At 38.2% G+C, this 27,090-nt stretch overlaps 1 protein-coding gene across 10 annotated transcripts in view; it reads left to right on the top strand.

Annotated features, from left to right (window-relative positions):
• The window catches only part of sfl (N-deacetylase and N-sulfotransferase sfl), a 547,000-nt gene that overhangs the window by 165,334 nt on the left and 354,576 nt on the right, over positions 1 to 27,090 (top strand). For 5 of the 10 annotated variants that reach the window (XM_067787551.1, XM_067787550.1, XM_067787549.1 and 2 more), the window contains one exon: positions 14,544 to 14,611. The exons of the other annotated variants lie outside the window; for them this stretch is intronic. The gene's annotated coding sequence lies outside the window, so the exon portion shown is untranslated. The remainder of the gene's footprint in view (positions 1 to 14,543; positions 14,612 to 27,090) is intronic. 10 annotated transcript variants of the gene reach the window in all.

Raw genomic sequence — 27,090 nt, 5'->3', positions numbered from 1 at the left:
TATGGCCGAAATCCGACTATGACCACGCCCAATTTTCCGATATCGAAAATTACGAAAAATGAAAAAAATGCCATAATTCTATACCAAATATGAAAAAAGAGATGAAACATGGTAATTGGATTGGTTTATTGACGCAGAATATAACTTTAGAAAAAACTTTGTAAAATGGGTGTGACACCTACCATATTAAGTAGAAGAAAATGACAAAAGTTCTGAAGGGCGAAATCAAACGCCCTTGGAATCTTGGCAGGAATACGGTTCGTGGTATTACATATATAAATAAATTAGCGGTACCCGACAGATGATGTTCTGGGTCACCCTGGTCCACATTTTGGTAAATATCTCGAAAACGCCTTCACATATACAACTAAGGGCTACTCCTTTTAAAACCCTCATTAACACCTTTCATTTGATACCCATATCGTACATACACATTCTAGAGTCACCCCTGGTCCACCCTTATTGCGATATCTCGAAAAGGCGTCCACCTATAGAACTAAGGCCCAGTACGTTTTAGCCCTCATTCGGCCGACGATTTTTACAACTCATTTTGGCCGACGCAGTCACCCCGGAGACTGTTTAATCGAAGGTAAATATCTACATTTTAGGTGAAAATATGTACTATATATTTATGCTATATAGAACACTATCGGATGCGGATATTGAGACGCTGCTTCTTGGTAATGCGGATGATGTTGAATTTGGCAATGTCAACGATGGTGAAGGTGATGAATGGCTACCAGGTGGCGAAATTGCATCGGATGCTTGGACAGGGGATGTGATTGACGAAGTGGGTGAGCCAGATAGCGATGAAGAAATAGAAGGTACTATGGTTAATATTAGTGGGTCGCAGTTAGTGTACGAAGCGCCCGATGGAACTCAGTGGTCCCAGATTCCATCACCAACAGTTCAAATTCGTGGCCACAATATACTTAGCCAAAGAGGTCAGCCAATGAAGAATATATTATGTGCAAATAATTATTTATTTGCTTTTAATTATGTTTAGGTGGGCCTGGTTGCCAAGGAGTTATGAGCCGCTTGAATGCAGTTAATTTTTTGTTTTCCGATGTTATGAAGGATATAATAGTACGCCACACAAACAGAAAAGGCGAGCAGCTGGCCCAAATATGGAAGCGGAAACATCAACTGTTGCCCCCAAAAATATGGGAAAAAACTGACAGTATTGAAATGGATGCATTTTATGGAATTTTATTAACTTGTGGTGTCCATAAGTCCAGCATCGAGACGGTTGATGAGTTATGGGCTTCTTATTCATTTCCACTCTACCGTGCTGCGATGAGCAGAAATAGGTTCAAAGCTATTCTCCACACTATTCGTTTTGATGATAATAAAATACGTGAGGCTCGAAAGGAAACTGATAAAGCAGCTCCAATATCGGAAATTAGGATGATTATGAACGAAAACATGCGGGAGCATTATCGACCCCACAGTAATATAACAATTGATGAGCAACTTGATCTATTTCGTGGTCGAGTGGCGTTCCGTCAATATATCCCCTCAAAACCAGTAAAATACGGCATAAAAATATTTTGGGCGTGTGATGCGGAAACCAGCTATCCCTTGCATGGTATATTATATTTAGGGCGCAACATGGGCAGGCAACATCTTCTAATTTAGGTGAAAAAATTGTGCTTGAGTTGGTGCAACCATGGAAAAATAGTGAACGAAATGTTACCGCGCACAACTTCTTCACTTCATTGTGTCTTGCCTATGAGCTAAAGAACATCAAGCTCAATTTAGTTTGCACTGTCCGTAAAAACCAGCGCTTCATTCCCAGAGAGAGCTGCAGTTTGATAAACCTTAGCCTTTCGGTGAATCTAAGTTTCGTTCCGCAATGAAAATGTCCTCCTGAGTTACAAAGCCAAAGCCAACAAAAATGTTTTTTTTGCTCTCTACCTTGCATAATAATGCACCAATCGATTCTGCCTCAAACAAGCCTGAAATAATTCTCGACTACAATCGTACAAAAGGTGGTGTCGATGCAATGGATCAAATGTTCGGAATTTACACATGCAAAAGAAAGTCTCATCGGTGGCCATTGGCTCTATTTTTCAATATGTTGGATGTAATGGCATTAGGTGGACACATTATTTATAGGGATAATTATGTAAAGAGTCATGTTAGTATCAGCCGCCGAATTTATCTAAAAGAACTTTCTCGTGAATTGCTCACTGGGGCTATCAATGGGCGAGCATCAAACCCCCGAATCCTGCAGCATTATCACATACGTACCGCTATGGAGGATGTTCTGAATACCCGTTTATCTCTACCCTTTGCATCGGAATCGCAAATTGAGTAAGGTGACAAAACAGATCGAAGGAAAATCAAAGGCAAGTGTTATGTTTGTCAACAAGTGAATAAAAGACAACGGAACTCCCGGAAAGTTTGCTTAGTTTGTAAAAAGCCAGTGTGCCAGGAGCACATTCAGCCCATTGTCAAATGTGTTCAGTGCAGCGAATAAAGTTTCTATTTTTTATATAACTCTTTTCTCATAAACGATCCTATACCAATAATATTTTCATACGTACATATCTTGTTTGTAATTGGTATTTACTCGTGGCTACGTCGGCCAAAAAAAGAATAAAAGTTTTCAACCCGTTACAGTTGCCTATGACTAAAATTATAAAACCTTATTTTGTATTTTTCCTACTTAAAATTCATTAACTTAGGATGTTACGGAAAATGAGCTAACACAATTTATTAAAAATATGTTTTTTTGAGTGGAGAATATTGAATAGTCACCCCGGTGACTCGTCGGTCGAACTAGGGTTAAATAATCATTAACACCTTTCATTTGATACACATGTCATACAAACACATTCCAGGGTTACCCTAGATTCATTTTGCTAAATGGTGATTTTCCCTTATTTTGTCTCCAAAGCTCTCAGCTGAGTATGTAATGTTCGGTTACACCCGAACTTAGCCTTCCTTACTTGTTTTTCTTTCTCTTCTTTCTTTCGGCACCCGTACCATCTACACCTGTGACCTGTGTGTGAGCGCCCACACATGATTACGTTTAGCATACAAGCTTTTACCGTTGAGCTTGCATTCCAGCGTTCTACAACGTCTAGTTAACGTATGAGCCAATTTAAAATTCGAATAGCGAGTTGGTAAGAATAAAGTTTGTTGCTCAACAAATGTGTTTGGCAAATGTGGAAAATTGCCTGCTTTCACGATATGTTTACACGCTGCTGATATATATGCCTGCTTGGTTGGTTCGTTAGTCGCTCGGTTTAAATGGCAAAAAAAAAAAACTTCAGTAAAATTTAAAAAGTTTGCTAGAGATAAATGGCGAAAAAGTGCAGTTAGGTTTTAACAGATTTATATGCAACCAACTTTCGCTAACTTATCTGCAATGCTTGCGCTTCTTATCTTCACTTGATTTTTAATCACTTGCTCTTGCTTTTCCTTTTCCGTTGAACAGATTTCACTACAATTGTAAACTTAAATGAGCCGTAATAATCGTAGTCGATCTATGAATTGGACGTAAAACTTTGAAGCGCAAATAAATTGTGACGTGAGCGGGAGTTAAAATGTCTTGACATCTAATGAACTGGAAAGAGACTATAGTAAGAGTAAGAGCTCAATTGATATCTTAAAGGAATGTAACTAGTCGTTGTTATTGTTTTAGCATTTTGTGTACACTTATCTGCTCAACTGATAACTTCCCTTATATAGAACAGTCGAGGTTAACATAGGTCCAGAAAGCATGATTTTTCAACAGACGAAGAACGTGTATTACGGGAGTCCCTGTCGTGAAGACTTACCTCCGGTGTAAAACACAGATCAATGTCCGTTGATCTTCGGCCCAACAAGTTGGTACCAATGCGGTGAGCTGGGGTGTTCAAGTCAACCAGCCTTGGTTTGGCCGAGGAGGACTATCCATCCTCCTCTTCCATTTTCGGGTAATGGCACCCGGTTGCACGGCAACTCCACCGCGAGTTCCGTGCTTGCCTCAAGGTCCCTCTTTCATTGATTTTGATATCTCGGTATCTGGTTAACAAGTTAACCAGATTGAGATATTTGGCGGCGCTTGGTTTTGCTTAGATGTTGCTTAAAGGGCCGCACTACGTTGACAAACAAAGTGAGCTTGGCATCCAATTATGCGCCGTCCTCAACACCAAACACCATCACAATTTAAATCAAGGGATGTGACCAACCTTTTCCGCACACAGACCTGTGAGTGCCGAGTGCCCGCCTCAACAATGCCCCTCGACATCGCTTGAGGCCACACTACGTTGACAAACATTGTGTGCCATATCGTCTTCTATTGGCTTCCATTTTCGCTACTAATTTCGCTCCAATTTCCACTCAATTACACAACAATTATGCACCGATTTGCCTCCAAATACACTCCTACCACAATTAAGGGATGTGGCCAACCTTTTCCGCTCACAGACCTGTAAGTACCGAGTACCTGCCCCAGCAACATCTTTGCACTGCAGTCCGCCACACTACAGTGATTTGACAACGTCAAATCTTGCCACATATAGGGTGTGGCCATCCACACAGCGAACGCCTTCTATTCGCTTGCGCAGTCTAAAGCAGCCTCAAAACATCTCAAAAGACGAGATGAGCACCGGCCCACTCGTACAATTATCGATTGTTTTTTGGCTGACGATAGACATGCGCTCTTTCACCATCTTTCGTCGACTTTTGTACAGCATTTTGTCACAATTTAAGGGATGTGACCAACCTATCATCTGCCCCTCAGGGTCAGCTTCTCAATGAAATTGGGACCGCCGTGGCAAGCATGAGACCGAATTCCCTTGGGTCTTGGGTCCCCAAGGGAAAACAAGTCTACTCAGAGCGTGTGTCATAAGTGAACTCTATTTGAAACCACAGCCACCGCGATGCTCCCACAAGGGGGCCATCACAGGACAGGAGGTGAGACCTGAGTACAAAGCATCGTTCGATGCAGTGCACCAGATCACACTGGCTTCTCCTGCTCCCGCGGTAGCACTTTTTATAAAGACCTTGCCTAGGGTCCCACAGGGTGATACACCGCGTCCACCCTGCTACCTTTCGAGTAAAACACCTTACTCATGGATTGGGTACCCATGGTATTATGGTCGCCTTTTACGACCGGTATACCTACCGTGGGCATATTCTAACCCCTAACCCACAGGGGGAGATTTTTCAACAGGTTGGAAGCAAACGGAATTGTCAAAAAGAGATGCTACTCAAATGTCAAAATTTAACTGATATAACAATTCACGAGCGACTTCCGCCTATAAAATATTAAGTTTTTATGCCCTCGGCATTAAAAAAATTCATAGGAAATCCTACATTACAACTGCGTGACGTAATGTCCCTTAAGCTCAGAATCTCACGGAACTTTGGTGAAGTGTTCTTTGTGAACAGAACCCACTGGGAAACAAGGAATACTTATAACGACCCTGACTAAGGGGCCTTGTTCACGGATGGATCGAAATTCGATGACGGAAAAACGGAAGCTAGCATCTATGGGTCGAACTTCAAGAAATCGATACCAATGGGATGCTACCCCACCATATTTCAGGCAAAAATCCATGCAATGGAAGTTTGCGGTAGAAAATGTCTACGGAGAGGCTCATCCTCAAAGAGCATCTACATTATGCCGGACAGCCAGGTGGCCCTGCGTGCCTTGCAATCCTACACAGTTACATCTAAGCTAATGGATGACTACATTCCAATCCTTAATGACCTGGGAGCCAAAAACAAGGTTTTGTTAGGATGGGTTCCCGGACATTAGGGACATGAAGGTAATGAACATGCAGATTACCTAGAAAATCAGGGTGCTTTGGCAGCAATCTATGGTACAGGGCCCTTTTGTGTACTCACAAAAGCACACACCAGTTAAACTTTAAGTAACTGGGAAACAAAACAATTCAGACGTCACTGGATTGACTGCACAGGGTAAAGACAGGCCAAACTGTTTATACTACCGGCAACAAAAGTATCAGCCAAACTCATTAATTTAAGCAGGGAGGACCGACCTACAACCTCTCACTGGGTACTATACGGGACACTGTACTGTACGATATCACCCAAGTAAGTTAAATCTATCCAATACTCAAATTTGTCATTTCTGTGAGCTGAAGGACTAAACGCCGGTTCGCATTCTCTGCGAATGCGTCGCTCTAGCAAATCAGAGCCTCTCCCATCTAGGCGGTGTGACTCTTAATCCCTACGTAATATGGAGTAAAAAGCCTTAAGAGGAACTTAGATGCATTAAACGCCTACACGTACAAATTTAGGCTGAAAGGTCATGCACTATAGATCTACACAAAGGTCGCAGTGCTTCTAGGCCTAATAATAATAATAATGCCGTCAACAGCCACCATCACAGTAGTCACTACGATAATGCCCAACAGTGATAAAAAAGCAGAGGTTTAACTGAATCAAACGCACGATAGTATTGCATTCAGCAGGCAGCTAAGGCGCTAGAGCTAAGTTTACATTAGCTAATTATCAAAAGTTTGGGTTAATATTTGGCACCTTAACATATTCGCGACGTCAAAAAACTTCAACATTGAATAAAATACACAACAGCACAATATATTGTACAATGAAATATGATGGATTGTGTAATGTATAGCAAAATACAGTACTTTGTAATATGTTTGAAATGTTATGTGTAATATGCAGCCTTGTACAGTAAATTACAATATTACATATTTGACAGTAATGTTCTGTATTGTACAATACATTGTAAACTTATATTGTACAGTACAAACATATTTGTACAATTATGTTCTTTACAATATGTTTTGTGCCGTACAATATTACATTCACTTATTGTATTGCATTGTACTGTACAATATGAAATGTACTGTACAATATGTTCCGTACCATATATAATGAACTGTACTGTACAATATGTACTTAATTATACTCTAGAAAATGTGATGTACTTTATTGTAAATCATAATATGTAATGTACTGTATTAAACTGTACATTATATAATGTACTGTACTTTACAATATGGTCTGTACTGTGCCGTACTGTAGTACACTGCACTTTGCCAGAGTCTAGCGGTTGACCCTCGGAAACCGGCGACACAAATACCGTTGATAAGGATAAGATGACCAAATCTTTCGAACCTTTATTATCGTCAGGGTGGAAGCATTGTTATCTCTCAAGTTTATATGGTATCGGGAGCCTGGGAAAAGTATACACAGATGACACTTATTGACCTCCTCACAATCGGTTGAAAGCACTATTCACAAGGTAGATAACTTTAAAGAAATATAGTGAGAGTGCCTCCTGTAAAGTTAAAGGGGGCTGTCACAGACAGAAAGTGCATTGCAGGAAACGGAAGTGGGAGATATAAAGACGAAAAGCAAAAATAATGGGAATAGAAAGGGTATTTTAAAGGGTAAATGAGTGGAAAAAGCAAGCAACGCAACGAAGGAACATGGAAAGTTAGAAAAGGGGATAGTATAGGCACGAAGCTCGCTAGCGAATGAGAGCAAGACGGAAACATCGAAAGCAAGACGAAGATATAGAGATGGGGAAAATAGTGAACTGAAAAAAAGGGTAAAGTACGAAACTGAAGAAAAGGCTGAAATAGGGAACTGGAAAACGAAGCGGGGGCTAGAGAAAGGGAGAGAAAGAAGAAGAGGAAGCAAAAGAAGAGAAGCAATGAGAGTAAGAGCAAAGCTACAAAGAAGGACAGAGGTAGATAGAGTGAAATAGGTGAAGGCCTGGTATCGTTATAAAATTATTGTGCCTTTTACGATCGCGTAATGTGTTAGTTTTCCACGAAAATAATAGATCCTGCAATTCTTCCAGTCGAACGAAAATTGTTTCTGTATTTCTCGGATTGTTCAAGTAAACAAACGTATCAAACGTACGAGGAAAGCCTTAGGCATGTGAAGTAACTTTGCTTCATAGAACGTTCAGCATTAGTTACAGCAGCGTTAAGAAAAATAGCAAACCATCCTCAAAACGTTTTCGAAAATATTCGAAAGTTGACGAAAATTTCGAACTTTTTGTTTGAATTTCTCTAAGTTTTTTTGATTATGCATTTTTGTAGACCAAACTATATTTGTCTAACAAAGTACAAGTTACACATAGGTCTCTCGAAATTCGTATTAATTTTTCTTTAGAAGGATGTTTCGATTTTCCTCCGTATAAAAATATTTCCAAACTTTTTATGCAGATGAATGTAAAACGCTCTTCGGAAAAAAATTGTTAAACAGCAACGCGAATTTTGTAAGAACCATAACTTATACTAAAATTGATTGGGCTGCAAAACTGCATACTCAAAAAATTTCAGAGAATTCCAAATGAGGAAGTTTGAAACTTTCAAAAATTTTCTAGAATTTTTTCGAACATTTTTGAGATTTTTCCGCATGTTTTCAAGGTCAAAATTCATAACATATCGAAAATTTTTCAAAAACGTTTTTTGACATTGGTTTTGATCGTTTCCGGCACAAAATTTGTAGAACATTTTCTTGAAGTATCGAAAATAAAAAAATGAGAAATTTAACCAACGAAATTTGATACAAAATGAACTATTATTTTTTTCCTCGCTGCTGTAATTACGAAAGTTTAGCTCATATGTCAAACTAAAGTTTCGTATTTTAGTTTCTGTATTTTTACCATTATCACTAGAGCCATATGCAACATCTTAATTAATAGCCCTTGCTCTATTTATCTTCTTTACGCAGTTTCATTTTCCGCTTTTATGAACAAACAAAAAAAATCTAATAAAATTATAATTTTTCTTTGTAGAGCCCATTTGCACTTTATTTGTGACACATTCCAAGTTGATTATATTTAGAGCGTTTACAATTTAGAAGATATATATTTAATGCTCTTTGTCTCGCATCCCACTTAATTCAATGACTTATTTGTTTTGTTTTTTTTTTTTTGCGCGTTCATAAAGTTCGTCCAGTATGTGATTTCTGCCTGCACCCTCAAACCCAAGTTGAAGCAGTGACCGACGTTGACAAACTTTATAATAAATTAATTCTTAGCTTTTCAGAGCAAACTCAACGCAGCTAATTTTTTCCGGTCTTTTTTTTACTGCATGTGTTTGCTTATGCTCATTAGGGTGGCCCTTCGTTTTATGGAGGGAAACAAAGTGCTTGGATTCTTGATCTCACCCCTAAAAATATGCGAATAGCTCAAAAGCGAATATATACAAAGTTTTAGGTCAATCAAAAAAGATTTGGGGGTGGCGCAAAGGGCTTGAAATCTGAAAAATTACGAATTTTTACAATTTCGTGTTTCAGGCTTCCATATTTCTAAGCCCTACGAAAATCGACTGCTGTTCCATACCGTAATAAGATCTGTATTTTCTTACTTTTCTAAAATGGCCACAATCTTCAAAATCGGTCAATCAATAACAGAGTTACAGGGAAAAATATATATTGCTTTCGACAAACAAATATGAAAAGTAAATTAAGTCTGTGCAAATGTGTTGCACGTGCATGCTGAAGCGTCACATGCTTGTGATATACCGTTATAACCGTAATAACCGTTACCGTTATAAAATGTGTACTACAAAAAATTTCTTTGACGTTTTCTTATTAAAACTATACTGATCTTGAATGAAGAAATTTTGAATAGTATGTTTTTTTAAATAGGTTAATTTGCGGCACTTTGTATTGGGATGGAGAACTACCTCGAGAAATAACAGGTCGTGAAATGGTGGAACGACTTCCAGTTGTTGTTACTTACAGGAATGGGGAACAGTTAATAGGAGCTCTAAAATTATATGCTGCAACAGGCTCGGAAATAGCTGATACGTTGTATGAACTCTTATTTGAATGGAATCTGAAGGATGATATTGTGGCCTGTTGTTTCGATACGGCATCGGTTAACACAGGCTTTATAAAAGGAGCTGCAACGTTATTAGAAAAAAAAACTTGCTCGAAAACTATTGTATCTTCCTTATCATCATCATATTTATGAAGTTTTACTGAGAGGGGTTTTCGAATGTTATTTTCCAGTAAATACTAGTAAGGGCGTCAAGTTATTTCGGCGATTTCAAGAAAATTGGAAAAACATCGACAAAAATAGTTTTAAAGATTTGGTACAAAATAATAAATTGAAATTACCTTTAAGCGATAGCAAAAATACTATTCTAAATGTCTCTAAGGAAGAGTTGAAAAAGAAAATAGTAAGAGATGACTATAGGGAATTATTGGAATTAACGTCTATATGGCTAGGAGCAAGTGACAGCATAAAGTTTTGTGTACCAGAATTCTCATAGAGCACCTCTTCAAGACTTATCTTTTATTAAAGAAATTTATAAATACAGAAATGTTAATAAAAAAATATTTGAAATTGCAATAAAAAGTTTTGTAACCACCTATGGTACCGGTCTGAAGAATGTATTGCATTGGCATTGTTCGATGATGGCATCTCTTTGTATCATGAAGAAAAAGATTGTGGAAAAACTCAACAGCATAGACAACTACGACAAGGAAAAAGAAAATTTAAAGAGGTTACACTTAAGGCCCAGTGAAATCAATAAATTCATAGAAAAAGAACTACACGATTTTGTAACAGGAAATACAATTGGTTTTTTTTGGTCAGTTTGGGATATCCTCTTAATTTCTGGAGGTAGATCCACTATACTGGGGGATACAGAAACCTATAAAAAAGCTAAGGATACCGTTATTAATATAAAAGTAGTTAACGACACAACAGAACGGGGAGTAAAACTTATGGAAGAATATAATATAATACTTACAAAAGACGAACAAGAAAACCAATATTTATTACAAGTTGTAACTGATTACAAAAAACAATTTGAATCACATAAAAAATCATCATTAATTAGATCCTAGGAAAAAATATCATATTATATATGTACGTGTCAGCTAAAGTTTCACAAGACATATGTATATGTTTTAAAAATGTATTTTCAAAAAAGTTTATAATAAAAAAAAGTGAAACAAACTCATTTACGTATACTCATTATATACACATTCTTGAGATCGAGAATCGGAACACTTTGGAAAATAAGGGCCACCCTAATGCTCATCCGTAGCAACATGCTTGTCCATCTGTTGCATTATTCTTCCATGTGTCTGTCCATGAGTTGGGCTAAAGTGCATTTGCGCGTGTTGGGTGCGTAAATATATTCTATTCTAGATGAAGCATTCTTGTTAAACAAACATTTATCATTCGCGTGGCAGAGGCGGTGTATGAAAGTGGATTCCTGGTCGCAAGCTAGTCAGCGTTTTCTTCGTTACGTCTGTCTTCTTCCCAGCCTGTTTGCTTGTCTGTCCGTTTGTATGTCCATTAAACTATTCGTATGCCTTCCAATGCAATCTACATTACAGTGTCCATTTATTCATCTCATCGCCAGTTTGCCGCGATTATAATCTGTTGACTTTTGGCATGTGCTGAATTGTATTATGCAATAATTTTTCATGACTACACTTTGAACGTAAATTGCCATTGAGTTTCTCGCCTTTTGTTAGTTTTTATGATTTTGTTCAATTTTTCTGTTGCTTTGTTTAATTTGGTTTCTTTTTTTATTAACTTAAGTTGCTGGAATACCAATTAAATGCCCGTTCGTTTCATTGTCTCATTTTCATTATTAAGTTTTGTTTAAGTTCGTCTTCTAATTAACTAAGCTCAATTTGAATTGTTTTAGTTATTAAGACGTTAAATGAGTATTTGCTTATGGTAGTATTGAGTTCAGAGCGTCCTTTTTGGGTTTCTGTTAATACTCACCAAGTCATGCTTTGTTTGTTTCGTGGTGTGATGGTAGCGTGCTCCGCCATCCACACCGAAGATCCTGGGTTCACGCCCCGGGAAAAGCAACATCAAAATTTGGGAACAAGTTTTTTCAATTAGAAGAAAATTTTTCTAAGCTGGGCCGCAGAATTTTATGTTATCGACCAAAGTGGCAAGCTTGAACTCTAGTTTAAGCTCGCACTGAAAAACCGAGCCATAGTGTCTTTAATGATCTCACCAGAACTTATGGCTCTCCACTCATCTCAAATTCTTTCAGATCCACATTATCGTTTGGCACCACCTTTAGACTTCCTGTTTTCTTCAACACTTGAAGCCTTTTTCATTCACCTTAGTTCTTACGCTCTTACGAAATCTTTCTACTGCAGTTAATTGGACTAAAATCTTTCTTTTTTTTCAGAAGAAGCCCGAAAACCTTCTACGTACCTACATCATCTTTAAGATTTTGAAAGAAATTCTTATCTACTTATTACACTTCTAACAGAAACGTTTGCTCCCAGTGCCTTTCAAACATTCCCATGCAGTTTTGCGACAAAGGCTTCTTTTCGACTTTGACATGCAGTCTTGCAGCCCCGGTTTCCTTCTTATTTCAGTTCCTGTCAGACTGAAATGTTCAAGTTCAGTTTCTTTTGAATACCAACATAAAATCCTGCAGCCGCAACGTCTTTGAAATTCGGCCCTAACATTTCGCGTTATTATACTATGGTGCGGTCCAAATAAGTTTAGAATCATTCCCTGTCTAGATCTAGCGACTCGGATATCTCTGAGTCTGCTAGCTAATTTCTTTCAAAGGTAATGTCCTTGAAACAGCCACCTGCGTAATTGGATTTCAAAATTTCAAATTTGTAAGAAGTTTAAACTCCATTGTATTTTTGATCTTGGAAGCAAAGCTGTTTTCAAACTCAAATCTCGATTATGGCGTATTCAGTAACTTTTAGACTCTACCATAAAATTATGCAAATGCAGTGGCTTTGAAACTCTACCCAACACTTTTCAATTTAAAACTTAAGAGCCTGGATTCTTTGTGGCTCCCAACTTTAAATGGGACTTTAGTTCCTTTCAGTCTCCATCATAAAACTTTGGATATACAGTGACTTTCAAGCTTATGCCTCTCCACCTCCATGTCCTTCAGAAATAGATAACCGCTGCTAAAATATTTTACCTCTGTTTTTTTTTTTCAGATTACAACTCAAAGTTTTGTTAGTACAGTGTCTCCAAATACCTGTTATGTTATAAGTCCAGTGTCATTTAAACTTGAACTACACATCTTGCCGCTCTAGTGTCTTTCAAAATTACACGGCACATGACAACTTTCAATTCACATGTGCTTCAGCAGTTAATAACATAGTTTCTATCCCAATTCTATTTGAAATCTAACGTTTGAGCTCGTCTCGAATTCCCACCTAAATTCCTGCAATTGCCATGTTATTCAAATCCGCACCCCAGGATCTTTAAACTCAAACCTCTCCGACATAGCAACTCAGCATTGATATCCCGGTACATATCCGATTTTTAATTGAAATCTTGCGTCTCCAGTTTCTCCTATACCTCATAAGCGTTAAGCTTGATTCTCATAATTTTGCCTTTTCACTGTCTGTCAAACTTACACGTGAGATCTTGCAATTTAAGTGTATTTAAAATATGCATATCACTAGATCTTTCACGCCCAGCGGGTAAGGGAGCTTAGAATGTACTTGCGGCAGGTATGACTGTCGTAAAAAGTGACTAATACACCCAAATCAGTAAAGGGTTGTGTAGAGCAACCCTTCCATGGGGATGCCAGCGCAATTTATAGCTTCTCCAAACCAATTGTCGACCTCACATACACTTGGCGAATTCTGTCTCTTTAGCAGCCGAGACTCTGGCCACCCCAAGCTTATCGTGGAACTAGGGATTGGGAGGCGGGATGGCCTATACGGTTCAATGTGGTCATATCAAATCGTTCACGAGGTGGTCGGGCTGAAACCATAATGGTGCATGTTACCGGGACGTGCCGGAACTATATCCGGCCAAGGACTGTCTACGTCTGTAACTCTCACCACATCATTCGATGATTGTCTTTATCGCTATAAGAATAGCAACAACAACTAGATTCTTTCATTACGCTTGCGTCTTGTGTACTCCGACACCCTCATTTCTACCTAAATCTTTTATATATAGTCAAACGCATTACAAACCGGCACCTCATTTCTCTCAAGTACAGTCTCCGTCAGTTCCCGAGATACCAATTTCTCAGAGGCGCAGCAGGAAAGTACATTTTCCCATTTATTTTAACGTGTAGCTTAAAATCTTCCAACATCAGTGCCTTTCAAACACACTCCTGAGATATCTAAAGTGCATACTCCAGTGTCTTTCAAACTGATATCTGAGGTCTTTTAGCTCGTCATTATTGTCTTTTCCCGCAAGTTTTGTTTCAGATTTAAATTTAAAATCTGACCTATAAAGTTCGTTTCTTACTCTAACTTAAAGTCTTACAACAGTGTCGTCCGAACTCCACTACAGCGTCCTTCGAACTTGCACCTAATATTATGTTCACATCCAATATTTTTCACGCTCCCACCTAAAATCTTCTCGAACTATGAATACATTTCTACAGGCACATTACAGCAATATATTTCCAAACCCTTTTTGACACGCTCAAATTAGCTTCACTTAGCTTCCTTTCTTCTAGCGAATAATATAAAACCCAAAATGTTACGTGTACGCATTGGTCCCCGTATTTTCAGGTGGTTCAGATATTTTGGTTATTTCTAGTTCTGCTAAGTTAAATATTTATTGTATAACAGAGATTTCATACATTTTTTTTTATTATTTTCAGAGCAAATATTAAACTGATATCCAACGCTTCTTTCGTGTGTTTGAAAGCAGATCAGCTTACTTCATAAGGTATGTAAAAACCAAATCATAAGTACCAATCTCATAAATTTCAAGAAGCAAAGGTGCCCTATTCAAAGATCGCATGATCTACTGTTCCGACAGTAAAGATTCCTCAAATAAATATTCCTTAAATCAAAACTTGCATCTTAAACAAAGCTCACAATGAAATGTTCTCAAAGAATACCTGTTAGGTTAGGTTAGGTTAGGTAGAACCGACGTGTAATAAAGATCTCAATAAAGACCACATATACTGAATGTGTCCATAGTTTTACCAGAATTTGTTTAACGACCGAACGGAAAAACCGCAAACAGGTGCCAGGACTTGTGTTGTAGAATAAATCCGTCCTCTTGACGTCGAGATTTGGCAACTCTGCCGCCCCTAATAGCAGGAGCCTTGACTGGCGAGCGCAACACGCGTACACATAATATGCTCAATCCGTTCCTCCTGCAGCTCGCACTTCCCACATCTGCTGTTACTGACGAGGCCTTATTTATTTATAAGCATGTGACGCCAGTATGCCCATCGTGAGATATGAGCCACGGCACAGTGGTCGGTCTTATATGGAGTTGCTGGCCAAAAATACTTCCGGTAGAGATATCAACGTGAAACTTTGGTCACGGCTTTAGAAATATGTGAGAATTTTTTTTTCATAAAATTTGTGCGAGTAGTACCTTCATACCTTCAGACCCACAACCAGCCACTTTCACCGCATGCATACAAAAAGTGAGCAGATGTGGGGGGGGGGGGGGTGGTAAGATGTGTCTATCGCGAATGCAATGTTTAATAGGATTAAATAAAGAAATTAAAGTTATTAAAAGATTTTGCATACATAATAATAACAAAACAACAAACACACACAAAAGTTTACATTTGCATATCGTCGACTGGATAAAATAATGTCGTATGTAATTTATCAGGGTGACGCTATCAGAAAACTGTTGCAAAACATAGTTAGTGGCAGAAACTGGCAGCTGATATTAACACTATAGAATCCTAAAACTTTGACTAATAATAGGATATGAGTCCCAACTTGAGGATCGGTGAGGAACCCAACTAAAACTTTAGCTGAAATTGAAATATTTGCTCGGCAACTTTTCGTTGTGCTGGTAACGCTTCTCGATTATCTTCATGCGCCGAATTATTAATTTCAAAAATTTTTTTAGTTATGCACTATGAAAGTCTCATAATTTTATTACATTCCAAAAACTTGTAAATTTCACGAATGACAACTATCAGTTAGTTTAATTAAATGCCAACTTACTTAATTCTCGCCATCTGTTGGTCAGTAGTTAAATGGTTAGATGTCGTTTTCAAATTGAACATATGCCACTAGTGTTTAACGGTGGAAAATTACCATGGGTGGCAACCCTAAATGGCAACCCTACTCAAAAATGACCAGTTGTAATGCGGAGTGAAATACATTTCGTTTGATACCCATATCGGCATATCTCATGCAATTTTTTTTTAAATTTCGAATAGGTGGCAACCTTGGAAACATGCTGATTGGCAACACCTAGGTAGAAAGTCTTAAAAAAATAAATTTAAGGCGCGATAACCTCCGAAGAGATCTAAGGCCGAGCTTCTCTTCCAATTTGCGTCGTGCTCCTCTTGATTTTTCCCTACAAATTGGCCGGACGGGACCTACATGTTTTATGCCGACTCCGAACGGCATCTGCAAGGCAAATGAGTTTTCACTGAGAGCTTTTCATGGCAGAAATACACCCGGAGCGCTTGCCAAACACTGCCGAGGGGCGACCCCGCTTAGAAAAATTTTCTTCTAATTGAAAAACCTTATTTCTAAAATTTTGATGTTGCTTTGCCCGGGAGTTGAACCCAGGGCATACGGTGTGATAGGCGGAGCACGCTACCACCACACCACGGTGGCCGCCCCAGAAAAGGTAGAAAGTCTTAGAAGGGGATAAATTATCGCTGTGCCAAATTTGATTTAAATCGGTTGAGCCGTTCCCGAGATCGTTCGGATATACAAACAAACAAGAATTGCTCGTTTAAAAAAGTTATAAGATAAAGGCACTGGTGAAATTTTAAATAACAAAAAAAAAAAAAAAAAAACAACAAGCTAAATTATTTCAAAATGAAGTAAATGCCTTTGACTTCAATATTCATTTTTACTTATTTGGATACAATCTTTTATGTATTTTTAAATAGCTTAAACTTGCACTTTATTTTTAACTTGCTCACACTGCAAAAACCAACTAATACCATAACCTCACTTTTGAATACCATAACCTCACTATTCTTGAAGAGTACAGTTCGAATACAACGAAAACAAATATACCTTTTAAAAGGCTGTTATAATAAGAGATACTAATGACACATTTGGTGACAAGGTTTTCACTTTGATTTTTTTATTTTTTGCCAATGGAACCGATCACTGCCTGAGTATAATATCGGTGAGGCCTAAATCGCCGCCTCATTATCAATACATAAATATATATTAACGCCGACTGCAGCCTAAGCACGATTCCTCCAGATTTTCTGCTGCTTTCTTCGCGGCTTTTATTTTCGCATGAAAGCGTAGTCCTGTTGATTTCACGTTAATAGATTCTCGACAGATCTCTATATTCGTCCCAGCACTCCTCGCTTTCCGCAAGTTTTGCCAGCTTAAAAATCTCTTTTACCTGCCCTCTAAGAAGACTCAACTCCTGGCTTTGCTTTCCCCTAGAATCTTCGCAAAGGCAAGCTCTCTTGTACCGTTGTACGAGTGATCAGCGCCTCTGGTAAGAAGTTATTGTAATCCTCTACGGTGGTAACCTCTTTAGGCTGCCCCACACTTCCTGATACACATTTTTGAAATCTGTACCAGTTCGTTGCCCCAGAGTTTCTTAAGCCGTGTATGCATGGTCTAAGAAGAATGGCCTGTCAACGATCCTCTATTTATACCCCGATATATCCTGCTTAGAGCTCAATGTAATATTAAGCATATTGTTTGACGTAGGCTCAGCATATGTAGGTACGCTACCATTGTATACAACAAAAAACTGACCTCTATTATTAATATCGTCCCCTCCCAATACCCTGTTATGCGCATTCGCACTCGCGCCTATGTCGTTGCCCTAGAGTTTCTTAAGGTGGATACTGAAGCCGTGTATGCATGGTCTAAGAAGGATGGCTTGTCAAAGATCCTATATTTATACCCCGATATATCCTGCTTAGAGCTCAATGTAATATTAAGCATATTGTTTGACGTAGGCTCAGCATATGTAGTTACGCTACCATTGTATACAACACAAAACTGACCTCTATTATTAATATCGTCCCCTCCCAATACCCTGTTATGCGCATTCGCACTCGCGCCTATGTCGTTGCCCTAGAGTTTCTTAAGGTGGATACTGAAGCCGTGTATGCATGGTCTAAGAAGGATGGCCTGTCAACGATCCTCTATTTATACCCCGATATATCCTGCTTAGAGCTCAATGTAATATTAAGCATATTGTTTGACTTAGGCTCAGCATATGTAGTTACGCTACCATTGTATACAACACAAAACTGACCTCTATTATTAATATCGTCCCCTCCCAATACCCTGTTATGCGCATTCGCACTCGCGCCTATGTCGTTGCCCTAGAGTTTCTTAAGGTGGATACTGAAGCCGTGTATGCATGGTCTAAGAAGGATGGCCTGTCAACGATCCTCTATTTATACCCCGATATATCCTGCTTAGAGCTCAATGTAATATTAAGCATATTGTTTGACGTAGGCTCAGCATATGTAGTTACGCTACCATTGTATACAACAAAAAACTGACCTCTATTATTAATATCGTACCCTCCCAATACCCTGTTATGCGCATTCGCACTCGCGCCTATGTCAAGCCCGTCCTCTGCACCCCGTTGGAATTCTTATACCTTTTTAAGAAGCTGATGATCGCCTTGTAGCGATTTGTACTACGGCTTTAGATTGTCTTGAATTTTGATCTTTCTTCCAGTATTATATGCCCACCTTTAGGCTTAGTAAGCATACAGAAGTGACAGTCACTGCTTCTGCCATTGGCTGTCCGCCCTCGACTCACATTGTGGGTTCTTGGTAATTATGATATTATTTCATATGACGATGTTGCCGTAAGTGCGAATGGACTATCGGGCCTACTGCCCTATAGCGTATACTGCTGTTTAAAAAATGATCGGGTATTTCCCCATAGGAACTGATATTCTAGGTCCGAAGCTTGTCTTGCCTCCCAATTACATATGTATCGTCTTCACTGAAAGACTACCTACTGAATGATTTCATGCCTCGGAAGGTGATGGATTAGCATCTTCACACTAATTTCTTCTAATGTTGCAGGTCTAAATAATCTTTCCTTTGCCATAAGACTTCTTTTGTGATATTAAGGAGAGCTCTTTTAGCCGAATGCTCTACGGCTAGCTGTAGCAAGGGTAGGTCGAAGATAGTCTCCAACTCTGTTGTCTGTGATTGTCTCCTTGTCAATATATTTGCTCTCGATGCCCTGGGTACCAAATCATAGGTTGTAATGGCTTTTACTATCATGATATACATTCATTTAGGAGATGTGTGTTGCCACCCCATGATTTGCCACCCAAAGTTTGCACATCATTATTGACTTTGTGGCCTTAGTTGATATGGAGTCAAAGTGTTTCTTCCATAGGAGCTTGGTGCTAAAGTTGTTCCACAAGTACTTTATTTCAGCAACCTGGAATATGTCACGCTATCTAAGGATATTGTCCCTAGGAATTACCTGACTGATTACCAGATTCGATCAAAAACGTGTAGGCAGATAAACCCCAAATATGAATGAAAAATGAAATATACTACAGTGGTAGCGACATAACAACTGGATTTATTTTTACTGGTCTACTCGCACGAAAACACAAAACGAAAACCGCGTCTAACCATTTCAAATATCCTTCAATATTTGCTTAATATTTGCGTTCTTTTAAATTTAAACACAAAATTTGTATCTGCCTGCGGTTAAAGCCAATTCATAAAAATATTTTATTTATACATAGGCATAACTCCAACCATATATATCTCATCATTAGAATCTAAAGGTCAGCAAATTTCTAACGCACATTTAACAAGCAAAATATTTCTATTGGCTAAATACTAAGCTGCGAGCAATTTCTTTTAACAACGAGCATTCAATACTTCTACACGGAATATAAGTGGTTATAGATTAGAGATGTTGCGAATGTTGTGTTTTTGACATTGTCGAAACCACGATTTTTTTTTTAGAAAATGGAAATCAGCTTAAGGGTGCGTTTTACGAGACCCTCGAGTACTATGCACAGTAGAACTGGTAGTGAAGCTTCAACTCATGCAAAGTGTGTTGGAGAGTATCTGCCGAACTCGGGGATACCACAGATTCAATATGAATATTAAACGGGGTTTCCAAACCTGAACGCACCCTTAAACGAACTGCCTAGTTACAAAATTTGATGTCATAGAATAAGTTTATTTATAGAAATATTGTCGCTCAAACGTGTGAGACAAATTTTTCCAGACAAAGAGGCGCCGCTAAGGAAACATTTGTAACATCAAACAATTAAGGGCGAAAACTAAGAACTAACACTAAGTCAGAGGATCCGTTTAGCAGCCATGGCGTAAACAAGCTTAAATGTTTGTGCACACACAGTTACATAGGACAAACACCACTACAAGTAAGAACGAGGTTCAGAGAACACATTAGAGGTTACAACATAAGAAAACCGAATCATACCAGAGTCCAATTTCGCAAATCACATGATCAAAATTAAATGTTTCCCAGCAAAGATCAATAAAACAGTCATGGTTCTTCACGTACAAGCAAAAGGCTTACGCCTGAGCGTACTCGAAAATATGAAAATTTACAAAAGAAAAGATTATATGATAGGATAATAAACGAACAAACACAATTTCTGACGTTATTTGAACCTTTAAAACTTGTTTACAAAAACAAAAAAGTAAACACAAAACAATAAACGTCACAAAGCAACAAACACATTAAAAATAACAAACGACTAAAATTACTGACTTCTACCCGCCACAGCTATCCACAAAAACTGATCAGTAAAAACCTCCCCAGTTTCTGAATGAGCACACAACACATACACCAACATAAATTTTGACAATTCCTGCTCATGCACATACGAACTATAAATACAAGCCAAACGACAACAACAGATCTGAACGAACGATGACACTGAAGTTGGCATAACGCCGAAACCGGTTTTCTTCCAAACCAAGTTTGACAAGGGATGATGGAAAATCGTTCCAATAAATGTTTGTAACCTCCCACGTCATATGGATGGTGTTACCCTATTTACAAAAATCGACCTCTCATAAGGTTTTGATATTTTAGTCTTTGAGTTTCGGTCAAAAAGGGTTATTGTCTTGGTTTTCGAAAAAATTGAACTATTTAAAACTGTTTAGTCTTAGTTATGATTTCGAAAAACGAAACGGGAGAGAAACCGTTAACGTTTCTGTCTTAAAAAAGCTAAATACGCTGAAATTTAAAAAAAAATAAGCGGCTTAGATTTTGGGTTTGAAAAATATGTTATGTTTACAAGATAACATTCCGATTTTTAAAAACGGTACAGAGGTGTTAACGTTTCGTGTTTGAAAATTTAAAAAGATTGAACTGCGGCTTTGGAAAATTATACCATCCAAGAAGGGTTATACTTTGCTTTTGCAAAATTAATTGGGTTTAAAAGAAACTATGTTCCAACACTGAAGAATTATGTAGTTAAAAAACGGCTTTATATCCGTTTTGGAAAAACCAAACGGTTCACAAAACTTTTATACTTCGGTTTTGAAAAATATATTGAATTGAAAAGACACTTATATTTCGTTGTTGCAGAACTATATCGTTTAGAAACGGCTTTATATGCACATCTGAAAAACGAACGGTTCAAAAACGGTTAAGATTTAGGATATGAAGGAAATTTTGCTTGCTAAAATGACACTGTTTCGGTTTTAACAATTTAAATACATTAGAAACATGTATAGTTTTTCCGATCAGTTTGTTGGTAAATTCTTAGTTTTTTATAAGCTACTCTGATCTATTAATTTCCATGGTGCAAATAAGACACGATTATTCCGAATTCATTATGCCCTTGAAAATGCCAAGGAAATTTGGCGAAACGTCGGGCTGAAGGTGGAATAATCGTGTTTTATTTGCACCATGGAAATTAATAGATCAGAGTAGCTTATAAAAAACTAAGAAATTACAAACATGTTCACGTCTTCTTTCGAATTATGGTACGCATCAAAGACGCTGAAGTTTTCGGTTTTGAAAAATTTTACAGAGAAAAACCGGCGCAAACTTTAAAAAGTAAACAGTTCAAAAACAGTTCCCATTTCGAAATTCAAATTATTCAAAGACGGTTAAAAGTTGGGATTTGAAAAAACATACAACGTAAAATTGACTAGGATTGAAAATGAAACGTTTCAAAATCAGTTAAAGTTTGAAAAAATGTAATCAGTTAAAAATACACGGTTTCGAGTATTAAAATATAACCGTTTCAAAAAGGTTATAAATTCGGTTCATGTTAAAAAAAAAAAATTACTTTACTTACTTAAATTCCAAACTACTTTAAATTAAGCTGATTTAAATCGGCAAGCAATCGGTTTTAGGTAATGAAACAGGTTCTCATTGTTAATGGTTACGGCTTAGACGAGTTTCGTTTTGGCTTCGGGTTTATAAAGGAAATCGGTTTTAAACAATTTTCGTGGTTGAACAACGAAATGAAAAACCGTTTTGATTTCGGTTTCGATTGTAAAATGTTACAGCTTCGGTTTTGGTGATGGTTTAGGATCCAAAAATTGTGGATTTTATTAGGTTATCGACTTTGGGCTGTTTCGGCTTTCTAACTAGAATTGGCTTCAAACGTCTTCGGAAGTTAAAAAGGGAATCGTTCTAAGCTGCTTAGATTTGAAGGAGGAAACGGATTTGAGCTTCAGTGGTTTTAGATTCCTTTTGGATTATGTTTTCCTAATTCTTTTTAAAAGTAAAAATTTTTTACCGATTCGTGATAGGTCTTAGCTGGAGTGGTGTTCTTGTTATACGAAGCTATGAAGTGAAAACAAATCTTCATTAATTTGAATACATTTTTCTTCGATTTTTATTTAAATCACCACTTCACAGAACAAGACAACCAAACCAGATTATACTGTAACGGTTTTAAATCAGTTTTAAAAATTCAGGTGTGCAACAGTTACTTTTGAGGTATCGATTCCGAATTCGCTTTCGGGTTTCGAAAAAAACGAGAGTCCCAAGAACTCGTGAATAATAAACGGTGATTTATCGGTTTGCTATCGGTCTGTTATCGTGGAGTCATTGGCTTCATATTTGTTTCTTATCGGCTTTTATCGGCTTGTTAAAGGGCAGGTTACAGATTTGTCATTGATTTTATGTACATATGTGACCCGGTCTATGAAAAGGTGGCTTGTGAATAAAAAAAAAAAACAGCTGTTAACAGCTGTTTCTCACAAAAAAAAACAGCTGTTAACAACTGTTTATCGCAATTTATTTTTTGAGTCATAAGCCACCATTTCATAGACCGAGTCACATATATTGAAGTTTTATCTGTATCTGCTTCATAATAAGCCGCTGAGTCGTTGATAAAAAATCGAAAGCACGTCGATAACTGTTCACATTTCCATAAGAAATCGATAACTTTTCGATACCGAAAACTTCTTGGTAAATTTTCGATAACTTCGATAACAAGTCGATAAGATTTCGATATTTTTTCAATAACAGATCGTTAGCTTTCCGCTAACATAACATAAGTTCAATAATTGATCGATAACTTCTCGATAATTGTGGAATAACTATTCGATAAATAACGGATCATCCCTTTATATTGGTAAATTTCGATAACATATCGAAAACTTTTTGGTAGCAAATATATAACTTTTTGATAACAAACAAATCCGATAACTTTTTGCTAAATAATTGATAACTTTTTTCACAATAAATCGATAACTTGTCTATAAAAACCGATAACTCGTCGACAAAACATTGGTAAGTCATCCATAAATCCTTGGTATAAATCTTCGATAACCAATCGATAACTCACTAATACATCGTCGATAACACACCTACGTATAGCAAACCGAAAGCTCGTAGATAGCTAATGAATAACCGGCCTCGCATACCACATTTGCCACATCCCTAATACAAACAGTTAACCTAATATAAATGCATCAAATACGTGCGTTCATTCATTTCGCTCAATGCTTGTATTCATCTAACTGGCTTTCATGTTACTTATACGCCCCGGCAGGCGAGCTTGAGGAATATGCAACTCGTTGTAGAATACGCAGTCAGTGGTGTATAAAAAGTGTTTATTGCTATGACTGAGCTGCTGATGTGCTGTATCTACATATATACATAGCATCCATGAGCTTCAGCCACCCAGCTCGCGGCAATAAATCGCAAATCTAAAATATTTGGGGGAGAAATTAATTTAATGGAAGGTGTTTGTGAATGCCTTGCGGCTACAGAAAATTATGCGCTTATGCCACCAATTCGTCAGCAATATTGCCAGATTTTATTTCGTTCGGAAAGCTGTAAGGGAAAAAAGTATTGCGAAGCAAATAAATAAGTTTGCCTAATAAATTTTTGCACACAAAGAAATAATTTGATTAATAAAATTTTTATGTTCGAATTTATCGTAAAGAATTTGTATGGTCAAGTGGTTGCATGTTCTCGCTCTCACTCACTCTCTTTGTCCCTAGAAGCTACTTGACCTAAAAAACAAATGATCATAATACTTTTCGATGAGTCAAAAAAAAGTGTAACATATAAAAGCGTAAACGAATACAAGTACGTACGAGAGTTCCATTTAAGCAACACCAACACAACTAAATGGAACTCAAGAGCGTAGCGCTGCAGATTAAAAATGAAAGAAAAAGTTATAGTAGGGAATTGCGAATTTTCAAAAGTGACAACAAGCATGCATGAACTGAGTTTGTTTGCACTATGCATACAGGGTCCTTCAAAAGTACCGGAAGACCAAATATTCTATATATGTATTCACCACAAACCCCTTTTTTATTACACTTTATCCCAACACTTACCCAGTTCTAAAAAAATACCCGGTTTCGAAAAAGGTACCTGGTTCCAGATTGACCCGGTCCGAAAAAGTACCCGGTTTTATAAAAATTAGCGAAACCCAAAAAGTATCCAATTCTGACAATGTACGCGGATGTGAAAACGTAACCGAAAAGATACCCAGGCTCTAAAAATTTCTCGTATCCGAATAAGTATCCGATTGCAAAACAGGATCCGGTACCTGATTGTAAAAAAACGTATCCGGTTCCAAAAATGTAACCGGTTCTTTATCCGTTCTGCAAAAAAACGTATGTGAAAAGTATCCGGTTCTAAAAAAGTACCTGGTTCTGAAACAGTACCCGGCTATGAAAAGTACCCGCATCAGCAAAAGTATTCGGTTATAAAAAATATGCAGATCAGCAAAAGGGTTCAGTTTCGAAAAAGAACCCGGCCTGCGTATTTTGACTTCCTCTCATTATTCTTCTTGCCCTAGTTGCAGTTGTAAAAACAGATAGCGATTATCAATTTTGAGAGTTGGCTTTCAATATCTAAGCTCATATTTCTTTGCTTGGTTAATGCCTGTTTCAGCTTTTGTATGGTGGTTTCGTATTTTTCCCAGCTGCCTCGTCCTCCGTCCCTATTTTTTGGATGAATTCCTGCCGACGCTTGCACAGTTCCCTTCGAGAATGGTGCTAGGCGTTGTTGTTGTTGTTGTTTTACCGATTAAGACATCCCCGAAGGTATAGGGTAAAACCGATATTGATGGTCCTAAGCTATAGATCCGGTACGTTCCGGTAAAAATCATCATTAAGGTACTATCCCGAGCATCTCGGGAGCGATTTAATATAACCACATTGAGCCTCGTAGGCCATCTCGCCCCCCAAACCCTACTTCCATGAGGAACTTCGGTCGTCAGAGCCTCGCCTGCTGAATATGTGCATGATACATTCATATTTGTAACAGGATTCGCCTCGCGTAGATGAGGTTGACGACTGTGTTGCGGAAGCTGTGAATTCGCTTATTAACCCCCTGAATCCTTGGTGTTCGGCATCAATGCGGGTTGTAATCATGTTGTCACCTTCCTAAGTGCACCAGCCCTGTACTCCTTTGCTCATAATCGTGTTTCCACTATTCTATACTCAGGAGATTACTAGTCACGATTTATGGAGTATTGCCCAGATTAAAAAATAGGCGTGGGTGTGATCCGTCGTCCCACCTCGCACTATTGCTTCCTCCTTGGTAGAATGCCCCTCATGGCAACGCCTTGCGGCGACATCGATTCGTCTGGTTGTCGGAAGCTTTTAGGGCACATCAGGCAGCTAGCCCGCTAGAGTAAGCCGTCCACTATCAACCAGTGGTAGCCCCGTTGTGTGTGCTTAGCCGCGTAGCCCCGTTGTGTGTGCTTAGCCGCGTTGTTAAGTAGGCTGACTGGTGAGTTGTGTGGTTTTCGGAGTATCTTTTCATTTGGATTAGACAGGCTACAGTTAAATTCCATTTTGGCAGCTTAGACCCGTGTCACCATGTTTTGCATATAAAATGCTGCAAGGTCCATACCAATAGCTTGCTTGTCTGTTTGAGCAGCCCGGTGGTTAGTCTGACATTTTCCTGCGCATAGAAGTTTTTTAGCCTGGATACTGCCACTTTCATTTCGAATAGCAGGGTGGTGGAACTTGCATTCCGTTGACAGTCGTAAAAGTAACGGTTCCTCGTCTGCATCGCTATATAACAATGAGGATAAGTGCTTCTTGTTTTATTTAAGCAAGTTCTGTACGTCGCTCATCAAGTCTCTATTATCGTCACTATTTCCTTCCACTGCTCGCTGTCATCATTACATCGAAGAGAGCCGAGGGAAGCCTTCTGTATCATAAGCATGTTTTCGTCGGGAAAATGTTTCAACATGTATGGTGGATTTTTTAATCAACTGTATGACCAAAAACCATTTCCCTGCCCACACTGGTGTTAAAATTGCGAAGCATAATTTTGATCTGACGGCGGGGATAGCGTTCCATTGTGTATTCGAATTCGTCTGCGGCTATGTGCTAATAAAGTTTGGGTTCTAGCAGCTTCCCTGGATGCGGATTGCGGAGCGACGCTCTCTCATATACGTAAATGGTAAAAATAGGTGGCTATATCTCCTTGCTTATAAAAGACCAACATGACGTCTACGTTTTACGCTTTTCTTTCCCTGTCCAATGTGTAAGATGTCATAAAACCCAATTGCCTGCCTCCATGCGTGTCCCCATCCAACGCATTTCGTGTACGGCGGATATGTCTGTTTTGTATGCACGAAGTAACTACCGTGGTCGCCATTAGTAAAGTGACTGGTCATCCGAGTCTGACTAGTATATCTTGTTGCCGGTCGCATTGGATTAGTAGTAGTAGTAGTAATTTATATATTTTCTTTCAACTAGTAATTACAAAAGTATAGCAAAATGAATTAACTATAAATATATAAAAATTAATAAAGATTCCAGA

The sequence above is a fragment of the Eurosta solidaginis genome, chromosome 5, assembly GCF_040869045.1.
Source record: "Eurosta solidaginis isolate ZX-2024a chromosome 5, ASM4086904v1, whole genome shotgun sequence".
Taxonomy (NCBI): domain Eukaryota; kingdom Metazoa; phylum Arthropoda; class Insecta; order Diptera; family Tephritidae; genus Eurosta; species Eurosta solidaginis.
The sequence above is the reverse complement of the archived record's forward strand: the minus strand, read 5'-3'. Positions and strand labels throughout refer to the sequence as shown.